Genomic DNA, 17,500 nt, shown 5'->3' with positions numbered 1-17,500 from the left:
GACGACAAACCGTAGGCCCTGTCTCAGAACTCTTCTTCACAACCCTCTGGGACAAAAAAGAATCCACACACTATTCGCATAGGGCATGGAGTTACCGGCGTTGTGGTCTGTCCTTTGAAGAATATCATGGCTGGTAGAGTAAAATTTCGGAAATATGACATGTAGCTACTCTAAACTCCGACCGTAAAGAAAGAGATGATGATGATGAAACCATCACAATAGCAACATGAAAAGAAAGACTGAAAGACAATAACGTGCCCACATTCTGAAAGATTTTGCATCATGGTTGAGATCATCTATGTGTAAAACAATCAAGGTAACAAAGGCTTGGCATTAAACTGTAAACAACAGGCAAAAGAAACATTCCGGCTCAGGTGAGCTCAAAAAAAAAAAAGATAATCTGGTACTTGTCAATGTCTTGACAGATGGTTTAGTAGGCAGAATGAAAATCAGGAACCATCACACCAAAAATGTCAATTATCCACACCGGACAAGGTGTCTTTAACTGCTCTGTTTACGCTGTTGTCAACGTCATTACCTTCCAAATTAACTGTTGGAAGATAATGTGAAGTGCTATTTTCTACCCATGCAAACCACGTGAGCGTTAGCCCTACCAATGGAATTGGGCCCACACCCGGGGGCCCACACAAGGACAGAGAAAATGTCTGACCAGGGTGGGAATTGAACCCACGACCTTCGGGTTAGATCACCGCTGCTCTACCGACTGAGCTACAAGGTCAGACAGGACCCAACTAGTGGTCTAATGCAATTCCTGCATTTTGATTGGCTATGCTACTAGAGAACTATTATTGACAGTCCTCAAGTAGCGAAAAGACTTCAAAGGCGTTATGCTTTCTTTCGTTTTGTTCTCAAATAAATATTTCTTTAACTTGCATTTGCTAACTTTATTATTGCCTTTTCTGTCCGACTAGTTGGGTGATACTAAAACAATTAGACCCTTCGCCCTCAAGGGCCATGGGTCAATAGCCCATTCGGCTTCGCCTCATGGGCTATTGACCCGTAGCCCTTGTGGGCTACGGGTCCAATAGTAAGTTCTGTTGAAATATAAGTGCCCCACGGCCAACGTTTGCAAAAACAATTACCTTACCTCAGTGTCATACTTTCAATTGCCCTTCATCCTGCAAAGACAGCAAAAATAGTTTCATAACAGCCAGAGGTTACATGTATGTTTTATGCAGATTTTGTGTATAAAAATCAGTGGATTGGGATTGCAATCAAAGTGTCAAAATCACAGTGTCTTAAAAATTTCACTGAAGGATAAACCCTTGCCAAAGACAACATAGTCCACAAACTATGAGCAAAAGCAAAATCATGCAAGGTTCAGTTGTTCCGTGCTAGCAGATGCCTCTTTTCCTTTGCATTCACTGGGCTGACGACGTCCACGACCTTAGATGGCATTGTTCAAAATGCATGCCCCATGATATGTTTGCTGACTGTGACTTGAGCCCACTGTGACCCACGCATTCCTTCAGTAATTCCGCTGTTGTTAAGTGAGCCCGCACAAGACAAAGTTTAACGTGAGGTTAACCGCGGCGCAACACAGTGAGTTTCAACCTGCGGCAGAGGTCTCTTTTCCTGTACTCATCAGCGCAGTGGACACAACAAGAAGACACCTCTGCTGGCAGGGAAGTTCAAGTTCCGCAATCATTTGTGAAAGTTTCAAGTAAGTAGTAACTCTCATGCTGCATATGTCAATAAAAATAACGCCTGAATCCCTTATACATGTACTTGAACCATTCATGTGCAAATTTTGATAAATTTTGTGAAACTGTGTTTCATAATGTTGACTGATTTACAGTCAACAAGGTCTGGAAGGGGTTTCGCGTAATCCGTGAGTTGATGCCAAAAAAACCGTGAATCGGGAAAACTGAAGAAATACAGCTGTGATTCGTGAATAATATATTAACCGTGACGCGTGATCCTTTAACGTTTTAGTGCGTGAATCAAGATTTCTGCCTTTATAATGTCGTGAACATCAGTCAACCCTTCACGAATACATGTAATTTGTCTGTCAAGATGGTTCGAAAAAGGTCTTCTGTCATTGTCATGTACTGACATAATCTACCATTGCTGTGTTTCGTACTTGACCTCTCTTGACTCATTTGTAGTTGACATGAACTGAGATGAGGGACGCGTTGAAAGACGACATGTTGTAATCATCTGTCCAAGTTACTGCCAATCAGAGCTTGGTTCGTTAGAAAATGAAAAGCTGCCTGTCAAATTTGTAACATGTGTTCACGTCCGGGTCGCCTGGACGTTTTCACATGCGAATTGTTGCAATGGCGAGCGCCCAAGTAATCGTACCGTCTAAACTAACTCGAACTTTATGACAGGTCGTTAACATCATAAAAAAATCAACGACCACGGAAGTTTTGAAGTTACAAAACAAAATGTGAAAGAGAAGAATTGTAGAGTTAGGATATAACAACAATGAACTTCATTTATACTTTATCAAAGTCAAACAAAGAGCGAAGAATCGTCGGGTTATGGATTCCTGGAATCGTTGATTTCATCACCAACCTTTTGTTGCCTTCCCATCTCAGGGTCAACTGATACGACCCAGGGGCGGATCCAGAAATTCCTGAAAGAGAGGGCCGAAGAAAATGCGGCGAGAGCACTAAAGGAATTCGGAATGTCGAAAGCAAAGTTCAAAACTGGCACGCAGATTTGAATACTCTGTTCAAATTTCAAAACAACTGGTCACGCATGACATACATGTCATGATGTGGCTTGACTGTATTCATTTGGTTGTTCCTTGGAGTGTGTGATGAGTAGATAACTAGCCCTCAATTTTTCTTACATTATACATTGGTTTAGACCCCACCTTCAGGATAAAAATCCCACAATCAAATTCCATTGTATTGCTTTAAGGGTCCCCTCTGCAATATTCTGCTTCCATTCTTGGGTGTCCCATTCCCTTCCAATGAATATATGACCTTTCTTTATGAAACCCCTGCAAAATGTGACAAAAACGTTGATAAAAAATGATGCTTGGTAAGTGATTGACACATTAACTCACCAAAACCAGCCGCATATGGGAAAAAGGTCAAATGCTATAGCATAGTTAACCTATTGACCCGTGGGAGTGAGACTTAATGCCAGACGATTTTACTCGTCAATTTCAGACTGGTGGTTCAGGAGTCAGTGGGTTCACAAAATCAGTCAGAAAAAATTGCTTGCAGAAAAATTCTCCATGAACAAACCCAGAGAGACTACTTAACACCAAGAGCCCCAAGTAGGAGTCTCCATGCCCTTTAATTTCTTGAGTCCCTTCCCGGAGAAGATTTATTTTTAGAATACATCCCAGGGGAGATACCACATTCCCACAGCTGAAGGAGCCAATCAAAGCAGATCATATCTCAACTAGGAAGTTTTTGAAAAATAAAATAAAAGGTTGACTTCATTGCCTTCACTGTAGTGTGGAGGATGGACGCTCCAGCCAATTTCAGTTCTGACTATAGGAATACAACCTCGCCAAGTAAACACCATTTCTCTGTTCCACCTATCACAATGTTTTACATGTATATGACCTTCTGTTGGTCATGAAATACTACGGTAATCTTTCTTCCAAGCATTCCTTCATCCCCTACAGCTGTCTGTAACAAATTTTATGACATGAGAGGGCAATGTACACGTAGGAGAGGAAGTGCAATTTAAGATAATCATTTATTTATTCATTTATTTTTTTTTCGGAAAATTACGGATTGAAATACACAATTAATTTTATTAATAATTCAATCTTTTGGATAAACTTACCAATAACACTTTGCACCATCCCTAAAGTAATAAAGGAAACTTCCGAGAGATGGATCACATAATTCTTCTCTTGTTTCTCCATCCTTATGAGAGATTAGTTCCCCTTTATGCTCAGGAAGAAAAATCTCCTTTCATGAATGGTTTTGTGGTAAATAAGCCTCTTCCTAACATATCAAATCAAATTGGTCAAATTGAATGCAAGATAATATTGCAGTACTTAAGGAGCTCAGAGCACATAAGAAGTTTGATTGGAGTGCACAAAAGGTGAACAAGAGTTGCTAGAGGAATTAGCTTCTTGTCAGTGCTCTGTAAAGTTGTAAAGTGCAGGCCACAGATGGTTTTTAATCACATGATGAGACGGTCATATTGGTGCAAAAAAAAAATAGCAAATTATGGCTCACTGATGTTCTGCATTATAATAGAGTCAAATTCCCAAAAGACTTTTTTCCCTATCGTTCTGTGTACCAACATGGCTGCTGTGACGTCAGGTGAAAACCATCTATATCATATCCTGATGAACAATCAGTAAAAGCATTAAATTAAATTCAATTCTCTTATAACATGCTTTCACACAGACTTATCAAGGTAAAACATATCATGTAATGACAAATATTAAGGTGCAATGTGTTTACATCATGCAACAGATTACCTAATCTACAATTCAAACACTGAGCCATTGGCGTATAATTAAGCAGGTATACATTAGAAACAAAATAAAAATTAATAACAATTATATGTGAAACAGCAAGTTGAAGTGACAATAGTTATGCAATAGGTCATGATCACATAACAATTGAGACTATTTACAACAAAATAACAAATAAAATAAGAGCTGGACAAGTAACAATAATTATTCATTTACAAGCAATAGAGCGATTTTCAATTGAGTGTCGTAAAACCAAAACCAAAGTAATTACTTTAGCCAATCAGAAAGGACGGAGACAATCCGGTAAACCAATCAAGAATTGGAGTAATTACACGTAACCGACACAAAGCGCGGGAAAATGTCCACGCGCGAGCCACGATTGGTTTTGGTTTCACTTCTGATTGGTTGAAAAAGTGGCGCAAGAACTTTGAACCAATCACTGAGTGAAGTAATGCAAAACCAAAGTAATTATCTAATTACTTTCGACACTCAATTGAAAACCACTCTAACATGTGAAAAGGTCTAATTTAAGTTGCCGTGGTTAATGCGATTTTTGGAGTGGAGTTCATGCCTTTTGTTAAGGCCGTGCGGATTAGGTATAAATAATAACTATTGTGTCATCCAATAGGCTTCTCTGTAGTAGTAACTGGCCTAAATTGAAAAACACCAGAAAACAGTAAACTTACTGATCATGTTTCAACTGGTGTTAGCTAATAAATATAGCACACGAACGCTCTTTTGCTTCTTTTTTTTTTTTTTTTTTTTGTCTTTGTTAGGTTTTGTTCCTTTCCAGTTAAGCGCCGATCAACTGGAAACTTCAACATCCCCTCCCCCCTTTTTCCGGGCAAACCACGGGCATTTAAACTTTTGAAGATTGGACTGTTCAAATTCCCGCCCACTTGGACCAAAGTAGTATCCAAATGCCCTACCCTGTCGTCAGATTTGTCTGTCTGTCTCCAACTTTTGAAGACATTTTTTGTTAAGTTTCGATTTGATCGGCGCATTATAAATAATAATTATTGCCAGTTTGTATTACTTACCGACGTTTTTCGGATACGAGGCGCACTCGGTTGTAAGACGCACCTTTAACTTTCAAAATTGATGGCATTTACGTCACAAACTGAAAATCTCATCAAAATACTCGGTTCTAAGCCGCAATTTGGTTCAACTCATCGCTAGTTATGCTGTCTCAACTGAAGGTTGTAGTGTAGGTCAAGAACAGTGGAAAAATTCGCGACGAACGTTGGTGCGAGGCCACCATTTTGGAATCGCAGTAAGGGGAAGACTGGGACGAGTTTAACATACAAGATGGCAGCAAAGGATCAAACCTGGGAAAGAAGTTTCCGGTTCTCATCGTTGACAAATGCTTCCCCAAGAACCATCCATTGAACAAGATCTTCAATTGGCACACACTGAAACTGAGCTAATCTTGCATGCCAAACATGAAAACAATAATTGGATCCCACAACAAAAGAGTTCTTTCAGCATACACCACCCAAACACCTGGAGAACAGCATGACACATGTAACTGCGAAAGAAAACCAGAATGTCCGCTTGATGGTAAATGCCTCCAAACTAATGTATCTATCAAGACATTGTCACCTCCACTGACACAACGACTGAATCATACGTTGGACTAGCAACTAATTTTAAAGAACGCTTCAGAAACCACCATTCATCTTCATGCCAGCAAGCGAAACGAAACAGCTTTAGCTAAAGAAGATTATGAAAAGACGATATCAGCACTTTTTTAGTGTCAAAATTTGTTTTCACAATTTCCATCTGAAAGCTGAAAAGTTCGGTATTATCGTCTGTTTGTGCCCATTCTGTTGTTGGTTTTGTCATTCTCTTCTAAAGCAAAAACTTGTAAAAGATCAGATTTAATGACGATTGGCGATGTGACATATATTCCTAATTATCAACTGCGCAACTTTTTCGTTGAGAAAAGGATTAAAAGTGAGTTCGGTGGTTACGGCTGTTGTATCCGAGTACTAGTTGACCAAAAAATTGAGCAAATTGTACCTAAAATAACGTGGGTGACAAATTACTCCTTAATTTTGGCGCAAATTTTCAGCGTTAATTTATAATTTCACATGTGAAATTACTGTTGCTGTGGCAATATTTGCTACAGTGCCAAAATGGCGTCCAGGTTTGAAAAAAACCCGCGTCTTACGAACGTAATTTGTAACCTATGATGTTAATAGTTAATCAAATGGTGTACTCGTGAAATTAGGGAATAATTTCACTTGCGTTTTCTCCAAAGTCAAATTATTTCCCTCGCCTGAAGGCTCTGGAAATTCAGTATTTGATTTTGGACAAAACGCGCGAGAAATTATTTCCTAATTTCACTCTTTATTACACCCATTTAGAAATCACTGGTGCACCTTGCAATGTGATTGGCTCTCAGCAGTGCGATTTATTCCCAAATCGGATTTTTTTTGCTCTGCATCGCTCCATTTCCCCAGCCAATGATAATGGGCCACTAAAACAAAACAACCAATCAGATTTCAAGGCTTGTTTAAGGTAACCAATCAAATTGCAGGAAAATGAAAGACAAAGAAAATCATTGTGTAACCAATTTTGCAACTTTTGTTCCCGACTGGATCAATAAAATTTTGGCACTGTCTAAAATCCTGTATTTTAGCGATTAAATAATTATTGTGTGATATCTAAATGGATGTAATAAAGTGGTAATGGAACTATGTGTCGTGCAATTTTGGTCTGAGATCATACTTGTGATTTCAAATCGAATTCGCGCTTAGCGCTCGTTTGATTTTGAAATCACACTTATGATTTCAGACCAAATTGCACTGCATTCAGTTAAATTACTGTTATTCACCAATTGATAACCCATACTAATAATACTCTATCAAGTGGAGAATAGTAAATACTATAACTTTTCAAGGTTTCAACTTTTACTCACAAATTGTAAACAACTTTTCCTTCCCGCCATCTCAGAGGTACAGAGGTTTCAGGTTACAGAGGTCTCAAAGGTTTGGCTGGCTTCACTCAGACGTTGAACTTCATCGACCGATAGATTTGTGTAAACGCAGCAGCTAAGGCAACATGACAAGGCCATGTAAGTCACGCTCCCCGTCGAGAGAGATTTCCCGCCAACACTTTGGGAAGATTGGCAAAGGAAATATCTGAGCCAAGATAACTAGCTAGAGCGAGAACTTAAATTATATTCTTGGGTTGCATGTCGCGCAAGTGAAAACATAAATCGCTTACCACTTACGAAATTGAGTCAAGAAATGGAAATGTTATAGAAGAGGAATAAATAAACAACGGGTCCAAGTCTCAGTGCTGTGCGTTGTTCCGTACTTGAGTTATTCGGCGAAATTTATTACTCAAATTTGTAGAGTTTAGTACGGAGGCGCCATGTTGGTGTACTGCTGAAGTACACCAACACAGCGGCCGGAAACCTGTAGAAACATCTGGAGTTTGGCTGTCTTTAACACTTTCTGCACAATAATGAGCTAGAAAACATTCGTATAGACACGTCTCCTAGTATATTGGCTGTTTAGGCCACAAAAACACGAGGGAAATAGATGTTTTTATGCAACTGGCATGTTTTCCGAAAGCTGTCAATATGTCACGCACTGTGAAAAAGTCTGAAATTCAAACTGCTCTATTTTCGAAACGAAGCACGGTACCGAGCTGAAAACATGCAAACAGATATATTTTTAAAAACTCTTATAGCTGATCAAGACAAAAACTCAAAAGGCTCTTTAGTTTTGTAGTTTCTTTTTGTGACGTCACGTGCAACCCAAGAATAGCCTGACAAGACACAAGCAGTAATCTCCACCACAGTCACCTAATTAAACCATGATCAGTGAGCTTCACCGCTCAAATGGTTGCTTCCTAAGCAGTAGTGGAGATTTGAGAGAGGTTATATGTGTTTGGATAATATACAATTTCATAAGGATTTAAAAAGACCCCTCGAGCTGACGAAAAAGGAAGAAGAATCATTCTTGGAAGCAGAGTTAGTATGCCAAAAACTGGATGCAACGACAATTATAAATTACAACCTGTACATGTAAAACGAGCTGTTATTAAGGTCGATCACCGGTGACAACATTTGCAAGGATTGCACTTTTTGTGTGAGACAATAGCGAGGCTGCAAGAATTTGATCGGATATTTGTTAACTAGAGATCAAGAAATAAACTGATAATCGCGGGAGAACGCGTTTTTTAAAAAAATAATTGTCCTGGCAATTCAGGTTGATGCATTGTTACGAGGCTATAACACTACTTTCCTTATACGGAACCAAAATTTCAGGAAAGAAAACAGATAATAACCGCGACCTTAGGTATAAGCCTGCAGCTTTATCGCTTCACATCAACGGGCCCTTTACTTCTATGAGATACAGAGAACTAATTGGTACGATTATCGATCACATAAATAAGATCTAAAAATTAAACTCCACCATCCTTGAAACCAGGTCCGGCAAGCAGAATAAATGAAATTTGGAACGGATTATGCCACTCAATTCCCTGTTAATAACGCTTAATACTAAGGGATATTTTGGTTCAAAGCGATATAGTTCACCCACGAAGCACAGACGCCAACAAAGGGGCCGACCATTTAACTCTTGAGGGGGGGAGGAAGGGGGGTGGGTGACTTTGAAAAAAAATTTCCTGCAAGGGCTTGTTGGAAGAAAAAAAATGCAGGCATCACAAATGAAATAGAAAAAAATTCTTGCACTGCTGCAAGCAAGAAAAAAAAAATGTTGCAAAGCTATTTCATCATTCCTGGGGGGCTTTACGAAATCCCAGCAAAACTGCAACCATTTTAGATAATCTGCAAGCCAGCAAGCTACTCTGGTTAGCCTATTAAAATAACAAAGTGACATTGATTGGCCTAAATAACACTCTGGTTAGCCTACAGTTAGCTTAGGTAGCTTGCGGTTTGCCCTTATAATGGGATAAGGGATTTCTTGCTTGCTCAGTTCACATGGCACCAAGTCATAAAATAACAAAGTGACATTGATTGGTCTAAATAACACTCTGGTTAGCCTACAGTTGGCTTAGGTAGCTTGCGGTTTACCCTTATAATGGGATCAGGGATTTCTGGCTTGCTGGCTCGCACTGTATCCAAACTCACAAGCAGTAATGGAGGTAAATTTTTCTATTTGAAGAATCAAGTCTTATTAGACATAGAAAAATAATTTGTTCGTTTTTAATCTTTTCAACTGAAGCATTTTCAAGTAATTACTTTCTATTGAAATAATTATACGGTTTTTGCAATACTAGAGCTATTTTTCAAATTAGACCATGATCAACTAACTTTAATTCTGCTTTCACATTTGTTTTGGAGATTTCAGTCCACTTTTAAATTGTAACTAATGCTTCTAGTAGTAATTACCATGCTATGAGCATTTCTGAACTGCTTTTTGCTATTTTTACCCTTTTTTTTAATTAAGAAGCTAAACATTTTCAAATCTACCTTTGGAGAATCACTTTATAACATGAGAATATTGTTATTAGGTAATATTAAATGATTCTAAAGAATGACATTCCGAAAACATGTCGCTATACAAGAATGATTTTGTATAGCTTTGATTTTAAGGTTTTGCAGCTCCATATATTAGAACTATTACTGCAATAACCACAATGTAAATGTAAATACACTCTGTAAATGTAAACACGACACTTTTTTAAGGAAAAAAAAGCCTGCAGAGAAATGAGGAGAGAAAAAAATATATCCTGCAGAGCATTTAGGTGGGAAAAAAAAGTGTCCCAATTTAAGTCTAAGCATTTGCTACCTATTTTCAACAATAAGGTAAGGGTAAAGGTTAGCGTTATTTTTAGCTTTGGGTAAATGCAGCAGTTAATCTTCACTTAAAGAGCAGCCTTTGGGGGACACTTTGTGACATAAATTGTTTGTATTCTGAGACACAAGTGATGTTGAAGTTGGCTAGAAGAGCAAGGGGACACTTCGTGACGCTTATTGAAATCTGCATGCGTCTAATTAGGACACACCTGGACATATCTCAGTTTGCTAGAAAAAAAAAATTGCTGACCAGAAATCACCCACCCACCCTCCCCTCTCAAGAGTTAAATGGTCGGCCCCTAAACCAGAGTGGCACGATTCATACAACCAAGAAAATGGCGCCTGCATATCTTATTGTGTTTAACTGACGCAAGTTTTGACCCGTAAAAGCCATATAGGTTCACCTATGCACAGTCTTGGGGAACTGTGGGGTCTGTTCAGAATCTGGGGACATTTTTGAGTCCTTCGTAAAATGTCCTCGCAATTGAGTGATTTTTACTATTGGGGAAACGTGTTATTCGTGATTTCGTTTTACTCAGGTTTGGAAAGTCTTGGAATTTTCTTTATAGTTATGTCGTGAAGATCGTAAATTAACTTGTAGTTTAAATTAGCATGCGAAGATGAAATCAATCAGTTCAATACAATAAGATATCCAGGGACAACATGACAATAGATTTTACGAGAATTGACATTTTCAATGTCTACGGATACCCACCATTGAAAAGTCTTTTCAGATCATAACACTGGGCAAGAAAAAGGGTGGCAAATGCGATGAAAAAGTAAGAAAAATGGACATTTTGACATCAGAGGGAAAAACGCATAGCTGAAGTAAAGGGCACCGTTTATGAATCAAAACAAAAAGATCAAATACTTTGACGGTAGCGAAATTCATGACGTTCTCGTTGCCGTCGGTGTTCCTTCTAAATTCGAAGCTTTTCAAGGTTAGGTTAGCAATACCAGTTCTTTTAGTAGTTTTTTTAAAGTTCCATCCAGCTTCCATCAATACTTTCTTTGACGGTCAATACTGTAGACTGGGGTGATGAGCGGCAATAAAAGCAAAGAGACGCCAGTGCTCGGTAAGAAACAGCTCCTCGTGGCAAACCACATAAAGAGGGAACACCAACCTCGGCTATGTCTGGAAAGAGATCAACCAAACGTGCGATGTCCTCTTTGCTTAGTGATATTCCCTCCACGCACATCGCGAAAATCTCGTGCTTTTGAATGGCACAAATGATGGACTCAAGACCCACCTTACAAAAAGCTAGTCTAAGAAAACGCAAGGACGAAAAAGAGGCATTGTAATTCCTCTGTAAGTCAAATTTTCACAGCCGCCTACGTTTAATATTCCTAACGAGGGTATGCTTCCGGTAACAAAAACTAGATGGCTGTCATCCAACATTGTTTGGCTCAAGTTGAGCTCCGCAATGTTAACAGCTCGAATAACTGGATATTTACAAAGTTCACCTTTCATTTTTGCCATGTTAAGAACTGTCAGTCCAGCACAGTTTTCCACTATTTTGCAGAATGTTGCCCAGGTTGTTTTTGCGCCACTTAAATCAATAGAGCGGAATAGACTAGGCCTTCATTGGACTGCTATGAGAAAGTTATCCACTGTCTCCTTTGATGTGTTCTGTGCTTTTACAACGGAGAATTCATGATTTCTTGCGTACTTAATCAGAGTTTTGTCGTAAGAAATTTGCAGCCAAGCCTTGCACACTAGAGAAGCGGTTCTTCGAACAAATTTGTAGGGTAAATATGAGAAAACGTGAAGTATGATGCTTTGAGGCAAGGTATCCATTTATCTTCAGACAAGTAGCTACGAAATTCATTCACGTATAAGGCCATTTAAGTGACAGTCTTATCACGTAGATTTAAGAGTTGCTAATGCTGTCAGATTCTCAGGTCCCACCAAAGAAAAGTATCTGTTTGAATTTTTGGTCTAAAGATCTAAAAAAGCAACTGTGTATTACAAGTGAGGCAGCAAATTATCAATGGAACTTTCTTTCTGAAACGACTTATCAAAGCACTGCAATACCCATTCAAGGAACCCTTATCATACTTCAAAAAGGGAATGGAACTCAGTATCTTGAGACGACAACTTGATCTTTTGATATTCTAAAACAACAACATTTGTACTTACCTTAATGGATTTTTGGATTCTTAAATAAAGCAACACGTTTTTTCACGTCCTTGATAATCGTGCCAGTTTTCTCTCGTTCCCCACCAAAGAAAAGAACCTGTTTTACATGATGTTTGGTCTCAAAATAAAAGTAACCAACTGCGAGGAACACACTAAAAGGCACATTATCAATAAAGTTTTGTTCTCCAACGACCTATCGAAGCACAGTTGTTTCAAAACCGAGAATAGCTTTTTCTCAGCACTACGATGCTGCGGGCTAATTCACAATAATACAATGACGCCATAGACTTGTCAAATAGGAGAAAAATACGTATCTTAATACAGCATTTCAGATGTCAAACAAAACTAGTGACAATAGTAATAAAAGACTTTTTTCTTTCTTTTAACCTTAACTGCCCCTTTTAGATTAGTTTGCTGAATAGTAGGCATCTTCTTTAAGTTCGTTTATGCTACCGTTTTTCTCTTATTTAAGTCGTTTTCTTTCAAAGAACATGCCGTGCATCAGACTAAATTTGTTAACCGCTTAGCAAAACAACCCCCGCACTCACTGATAGTGCGAGAAATTTAAACGTTCAACACTGACTTTCATAAGAGTTTTGTAATGACATTATATCGAGTTTGCTAGCTTATCCTTTACGCAGTCATATTGTCAAGTTGAAAAAAAGGTACAATCTGGCCATACTTTGTCTAGAACATTACTTTGGCTGACGTTTTTCGCAAGTTGAATCTATTAGCCTCAGGCTACGAGGAGTGTAACTGAGACCCCATAATCACGACTTCTATTTGCAGTAAGTTAATGGGTACACACCTCATATCGCTTTTTCAAAAGATTCCCGAAAACTCTTTCCCGCTTAATGACTTTTTTGGCAGATGTTTGTCAGATACTCCCGTTTTCACTATTGTAGACGCCACAAGAGCAATTTTCGCGCGCATTTTTTTCGTCTCATGATTTTGGCGGGAAGTAGGTCTGATATGGTCTAATTACTCTGCCGAGAGAGAACATTATTTTTGAAAAAAAAAATAGAAAAAATGCGCAATGAGAATTTGTCAAAAGTGTTAAATCTAGACAGCTCAGAATTTTTTTGCCTACTTGTCTCCTTGCGTCCGTCCTATATAGAGGTAGAGGATATTTTTTGTTTGGTCCAATTTTCGCTTAAAAGCCAAACCCTTTAGTAGAACCCATTTACTGAAAACTACATTAAGAAATTGCCTGGGATGACAATTGCTTTCGTATACCACTGTGTGGTGCACATCTGAATAACATTCCGATAAGAGTAAAATGACCTACGGTCGCAGATCACTAGTGGGGACTCACATCATATCAGTATGCCAAAAGGTTCACATCAGTCTGGGAGAGGGTCTTTATTTTTACCACGGCAGGGTAGCCTTTCATTTACCTGTGGAGAAATCAGAATCGATAAATGAAAAGTAACGACTAAAACGCAAAGTCTAATAAAGTTGGCCGAGCCGATATCATGGGGTTTATCGTTTTTTTACATAATATCGAAAGCAAGCTAGAACCTCCCACAGACTGTACCAACAAGTGCCCACTATATTAGATTTCAACTACATCTTGACAAAGAGCGTTTTTAAAGAGGCAAATGTACAGCCACAGACGGCAATGTAATGTCGCTCTTCTTTCTCGTTTAAGCTTTTCACGGACGCCTCTCTAAGATAGTTTTTTTTGGCAGCAAAATCATGGGTGCTAACCCTAAACCATCTTCTTGGTCCGTCAGGCTGATGAGAGCTCTTCCTTAACTTCATGATTATTTGAGAAGTTTACTTTCAGAAGACAAAAAGACCAGTTCGGCTAACGCAATGTTGTACCCGGTCAAAATCAAATCTCTTGGGGTTAAGATCCTTTAGTGTATTGCAGTTTGCATGATTGGCCGGTTGGACTTTTACTTCAATTGGGACGCAGTTAAAACGTTTTGGCGTTAAGTTGTTGGGCATGTTAGGGCGGCTTGGTCTAGCACGAAAACGATCTTCTCCCTTTGTTTTGTCGTATCACGTGCTACTAGTGTTTCTTTTCTTCTTTAATTTTGTATGTCAGTAAATTCATGAAACTCGTAGAGCCGTTTCCCATCGAAAAGAATGCGTAGTTCCCAAAAAAAACAAACCGGCTAGCTAATATTGTCTAGGGCAAAAATGAGAACGATGCGTCCGAGAGAATTTCTGTCTAACGCCGTAAGAAAAATCTGTTTAGGCGACCGAGCTGACAGCAATGACCCTTTGCAGACGCGCTTGAAATGTGTCTTTCCGGCATGAGGTAATTAGTGCACATAAACGGTGCCCTTTTCAAAACAGTCATGAAAATACTTGCTACAATTTCCATCCACATGATCTTAATTGGCAATTTTCATAACTGGTTTTTGAACATTTTTCCCCTGAGATGTTTAATTTGCAGAGGCAAATGTTCAAACCGTTTGAGGCGCAGATACAACGCCATTTCAATGATGATTTTTGCGGCCATTTTCAACCATTTTAATTATATACTGCGATGCATCAGTGCATGCAGTATAAAGAATTCAGGCAGAATAGCAAGTACTTTCTTTTCTTTCTTTCGAATCGCTTCATAGGGAAAAATCTTTCTCTTTTTAAGTTTTACAAGGGTCATTTGATTGGTGAATGATTGAAATCCTAAGTTTCTCCACGCTACACAATAAGTGCTAATAAGTTTGTTGGCTTTAACATGCTACTTGCTAAGTATTTCGACACTAAGATCACATGGCGAAAGGCATATCGTCCTCTGATCTCTCTCTGCGTTAGCCTTACAGAGCTGAAAAGCAGAGATGAACACACACATACGCGTTTGCTCAGACGAATGATTCAACATCATCAACCGGGTGGGGGGGGGGCCATGATATTATCATCGTTTTGAGTATGAGGGTTGCCGGCGTAAAGGGTCGTAAAATGGTCAAAATGCTTAAAATCTAGGAGTGTTTAAATGACCTCCATAATCAATTGGAGATTAAGTTAATGGGGGACGATACAGTGCTTGCGCGCATTTTCCGTCGGCACTTCTTTGTTTTTATTCGTTTGTTTCATTTTACAAGAAAACACCTCGCGCTAGTTTCGCCTCGTCGTCCGTGCGGGAAGCAGTTTTGCTGTGGCATTGAACTTCGCGTAAGAGATAGATAGTCTGGCGCCGTGTTTTTGAAAGCAAAGAGATGCATGTAGCTAAATAAACTAAAGCGCAACTGAGATTTTGTTACTAGACTTCTGTTGAATGCTGGAAGGTTGACATTATCGGCTTATCTTTTTTGTCGGCGTACCGGCCTTCGTTTAAGAAACGGATGTCTTCGGTTGTGGGCTCGTGGCCATCTAAGTAATGACATTTACAAACAACGAGATTTGACTTACGTGTAAAGAACTTACAAAAGCATCTCAATTTTCTACAAATGTGCCCCATAAAAAGCGCGTCCAATTCTCGTCATTACCAGTTTAGCTTGTTACCAAATAAAATAACCGATCACAGCTAGTCAGAGAGTATCAGGGATTAGGAAGAAATGAGGCGTCCATTAGCTCCCTTGTATTGCACTTTCCTTCTGTCTAATTTGTTTGCTGGGGTGACGTTGACTCATATGTTATCACCTACAGACATTCTACACTACCTTCTTTACTTGTTAGTTTCAATCCTCATCCAAAGTGTTGAAACTGCAGGCACGATCAAGGAAATAAGCCTGGTAGAATAAAAGAATTGGATTAGTTGGAAAATCTCATTCTCGTACCCGCTGAAATGTTTCATTAGTCTATATTGATCGTGGTTATTTTTTTTTTTTTTTTTTTTCCCTAATGCCTTTTAATATTAATACACGAAATGTTATTTATCCACGTTGTTGTGGGTTGCTTTTCTATAATTGGGCCCGGAAAAAAAAAATTAAGGTTTTGTTTTTTTTTTGTTTGTTTGTGTAAACATAGTTGCATAATAGTATGACGCCTGCTTATGAAACCCGGAGAGAGGAACAGTACCTGTCGCACTTCATGTTACTACTTGACGCGTTGACTGTACCATACCATGCCCAATCTGTTGTCCTCGGTTCTGGCAACTGAATTTTGAATAAATTAATCGAAAACTATTGACTTGGCTTTCTTTTAGAAAAATCGGCGTGGTTTGGTGCAGTGGTTCGGGCCAAAACAGAAGAACAGCAAAGTTGAACAAGTTTGTTGGCACTGGTATGCCTAAGTGACGCTTTCTAGATCAAGGGGCAATAAGCTTTTTCTCAAGCTATCCTATCCGCTTTAAAATGACTTACTTACTTTCCACTGTCGTTGCCCCTGCATTTGGTATATCGGATCTGTATGTGTTTGCTGAAGGAACGTTAAATCATTGTGCCAACAGACTATATTCAACCTGGTATACAGATTGCTATTACAAAGTTTATAGTCGATGTGACCTTTCCAGGAGCGACAAGAGACTCCTCGCCCGTATCGTCATAAACCTTCGAAAATTCATCACCACATCGTCTGGATGTAATTCAATTCTGAAATTCGTAGAATTCCTGTATGGCAAATGGAAAACGCAAGAAACTTGGTTGTAATAGCCCGTCGCACAAATACAAGCGTTTTTTAATGGCGTGACTGCTCTGACATGTATTGACAATAGAATCAGATGACTTAAAGTCTCGATTCCGGCAGAGGGCAAGGCGCATACTTTTGTTGAATCGATTGCATGTTGATGAATACACAATGTGTCTGCACTCCCTTTAGATAATCGGCTTAATAACGTGAGCGCCACCGAAGTCGGTGGGCGTTTTTTTAAATAAAGATACTTTCAATATGTCAGTCAAAACCATTGTTAAATTGTGGTCCGATGAGAAACCGATTTGTGCAGGGCGCTAAGATTTGGCTTATCAACAGTGCCTTGGATCAATTTTGTGTTACCGACATGAAAGGAACGTCGGCGTCGAGCGTAATATATAAGCCGTTGCACCAGAACGTTTTTGGGTCAGGATCGGTAAGACGACCTCTTAGGAGGGTTCCCAGGTTTGCATCAATGCGCGGCAGGACTTGTAGAAGTGGTTCTATTGGGGCCCGTGCAAGTCTCCTGCCCATGCAACTGATCTAGGGAATGTCTCGCCTCTCAAGCTTTGCGAAGTTTTGTGAGTTGCGCCACCACGTAGTCAATTGAGATGTCCGGAAGGACGCGTTCATTTTTCAC

At 39.2% G+C, this 17,500-nt stretch overlaps 1 long non-coding RNA gene across 5 annotated transcripts in view; it reads right to left on the bottom strand.

Moving 5' to 3' along the window:
- The window catches only part of LOC138035494 (uncharacterized), an 18,881-nt gene extending 8,437 nt beyond the window's left edge, over positions 1–10,444 (bottom strand). Inside the window, exons 1-6 of one of the 5 annotated variants that reach the window (XR_011129601.1) lie at positions 7,347–10,444; positions 4,179–5,951; positions 3,778–3,941; positions 2,846–2,974; positions 2,542–2,602; positions 1,109–1,139 (exon numbers count right to left, since the gene is read on the bottom strand). This is a non-coding gene — a long non-coding RNA (uncharacterized lncRNA). The remainder of the gene's footprint in view (positions 1–1,108; positions 1,140–2,541; positions 2,603–2,845; positions 2,975–3,777; positions 3,942–4,178; positions 5,952–7,346) is intronic. The other 4 variants (XR_011129600.1, XR_011129597.1, XR_011129598.1 and 1 more) reach the window with 4 other exon arrangements.
- Positions 10,445–17,500: the final 7,056 nt, after the last annotated feature.

Source organism: Montipora capricornis, unplaced genomic scaffold, assembly GCF_036669925.1.
Source record: "Montipora capricornis isolate CH-2021 unplaced genomic scaffold, ASM3666992v2 scaffold_415, whole genome shotgun sequence".
Lineage (NCBI taxonomy): Eukaryota > Metazoa > Cnidaria > Anthozoa > Scleractinia > Acroporidae > Montipora > Montipora capricornis.
This window is presented reverse-complemented; position numbering and strand designations above follow the sequence as displayed.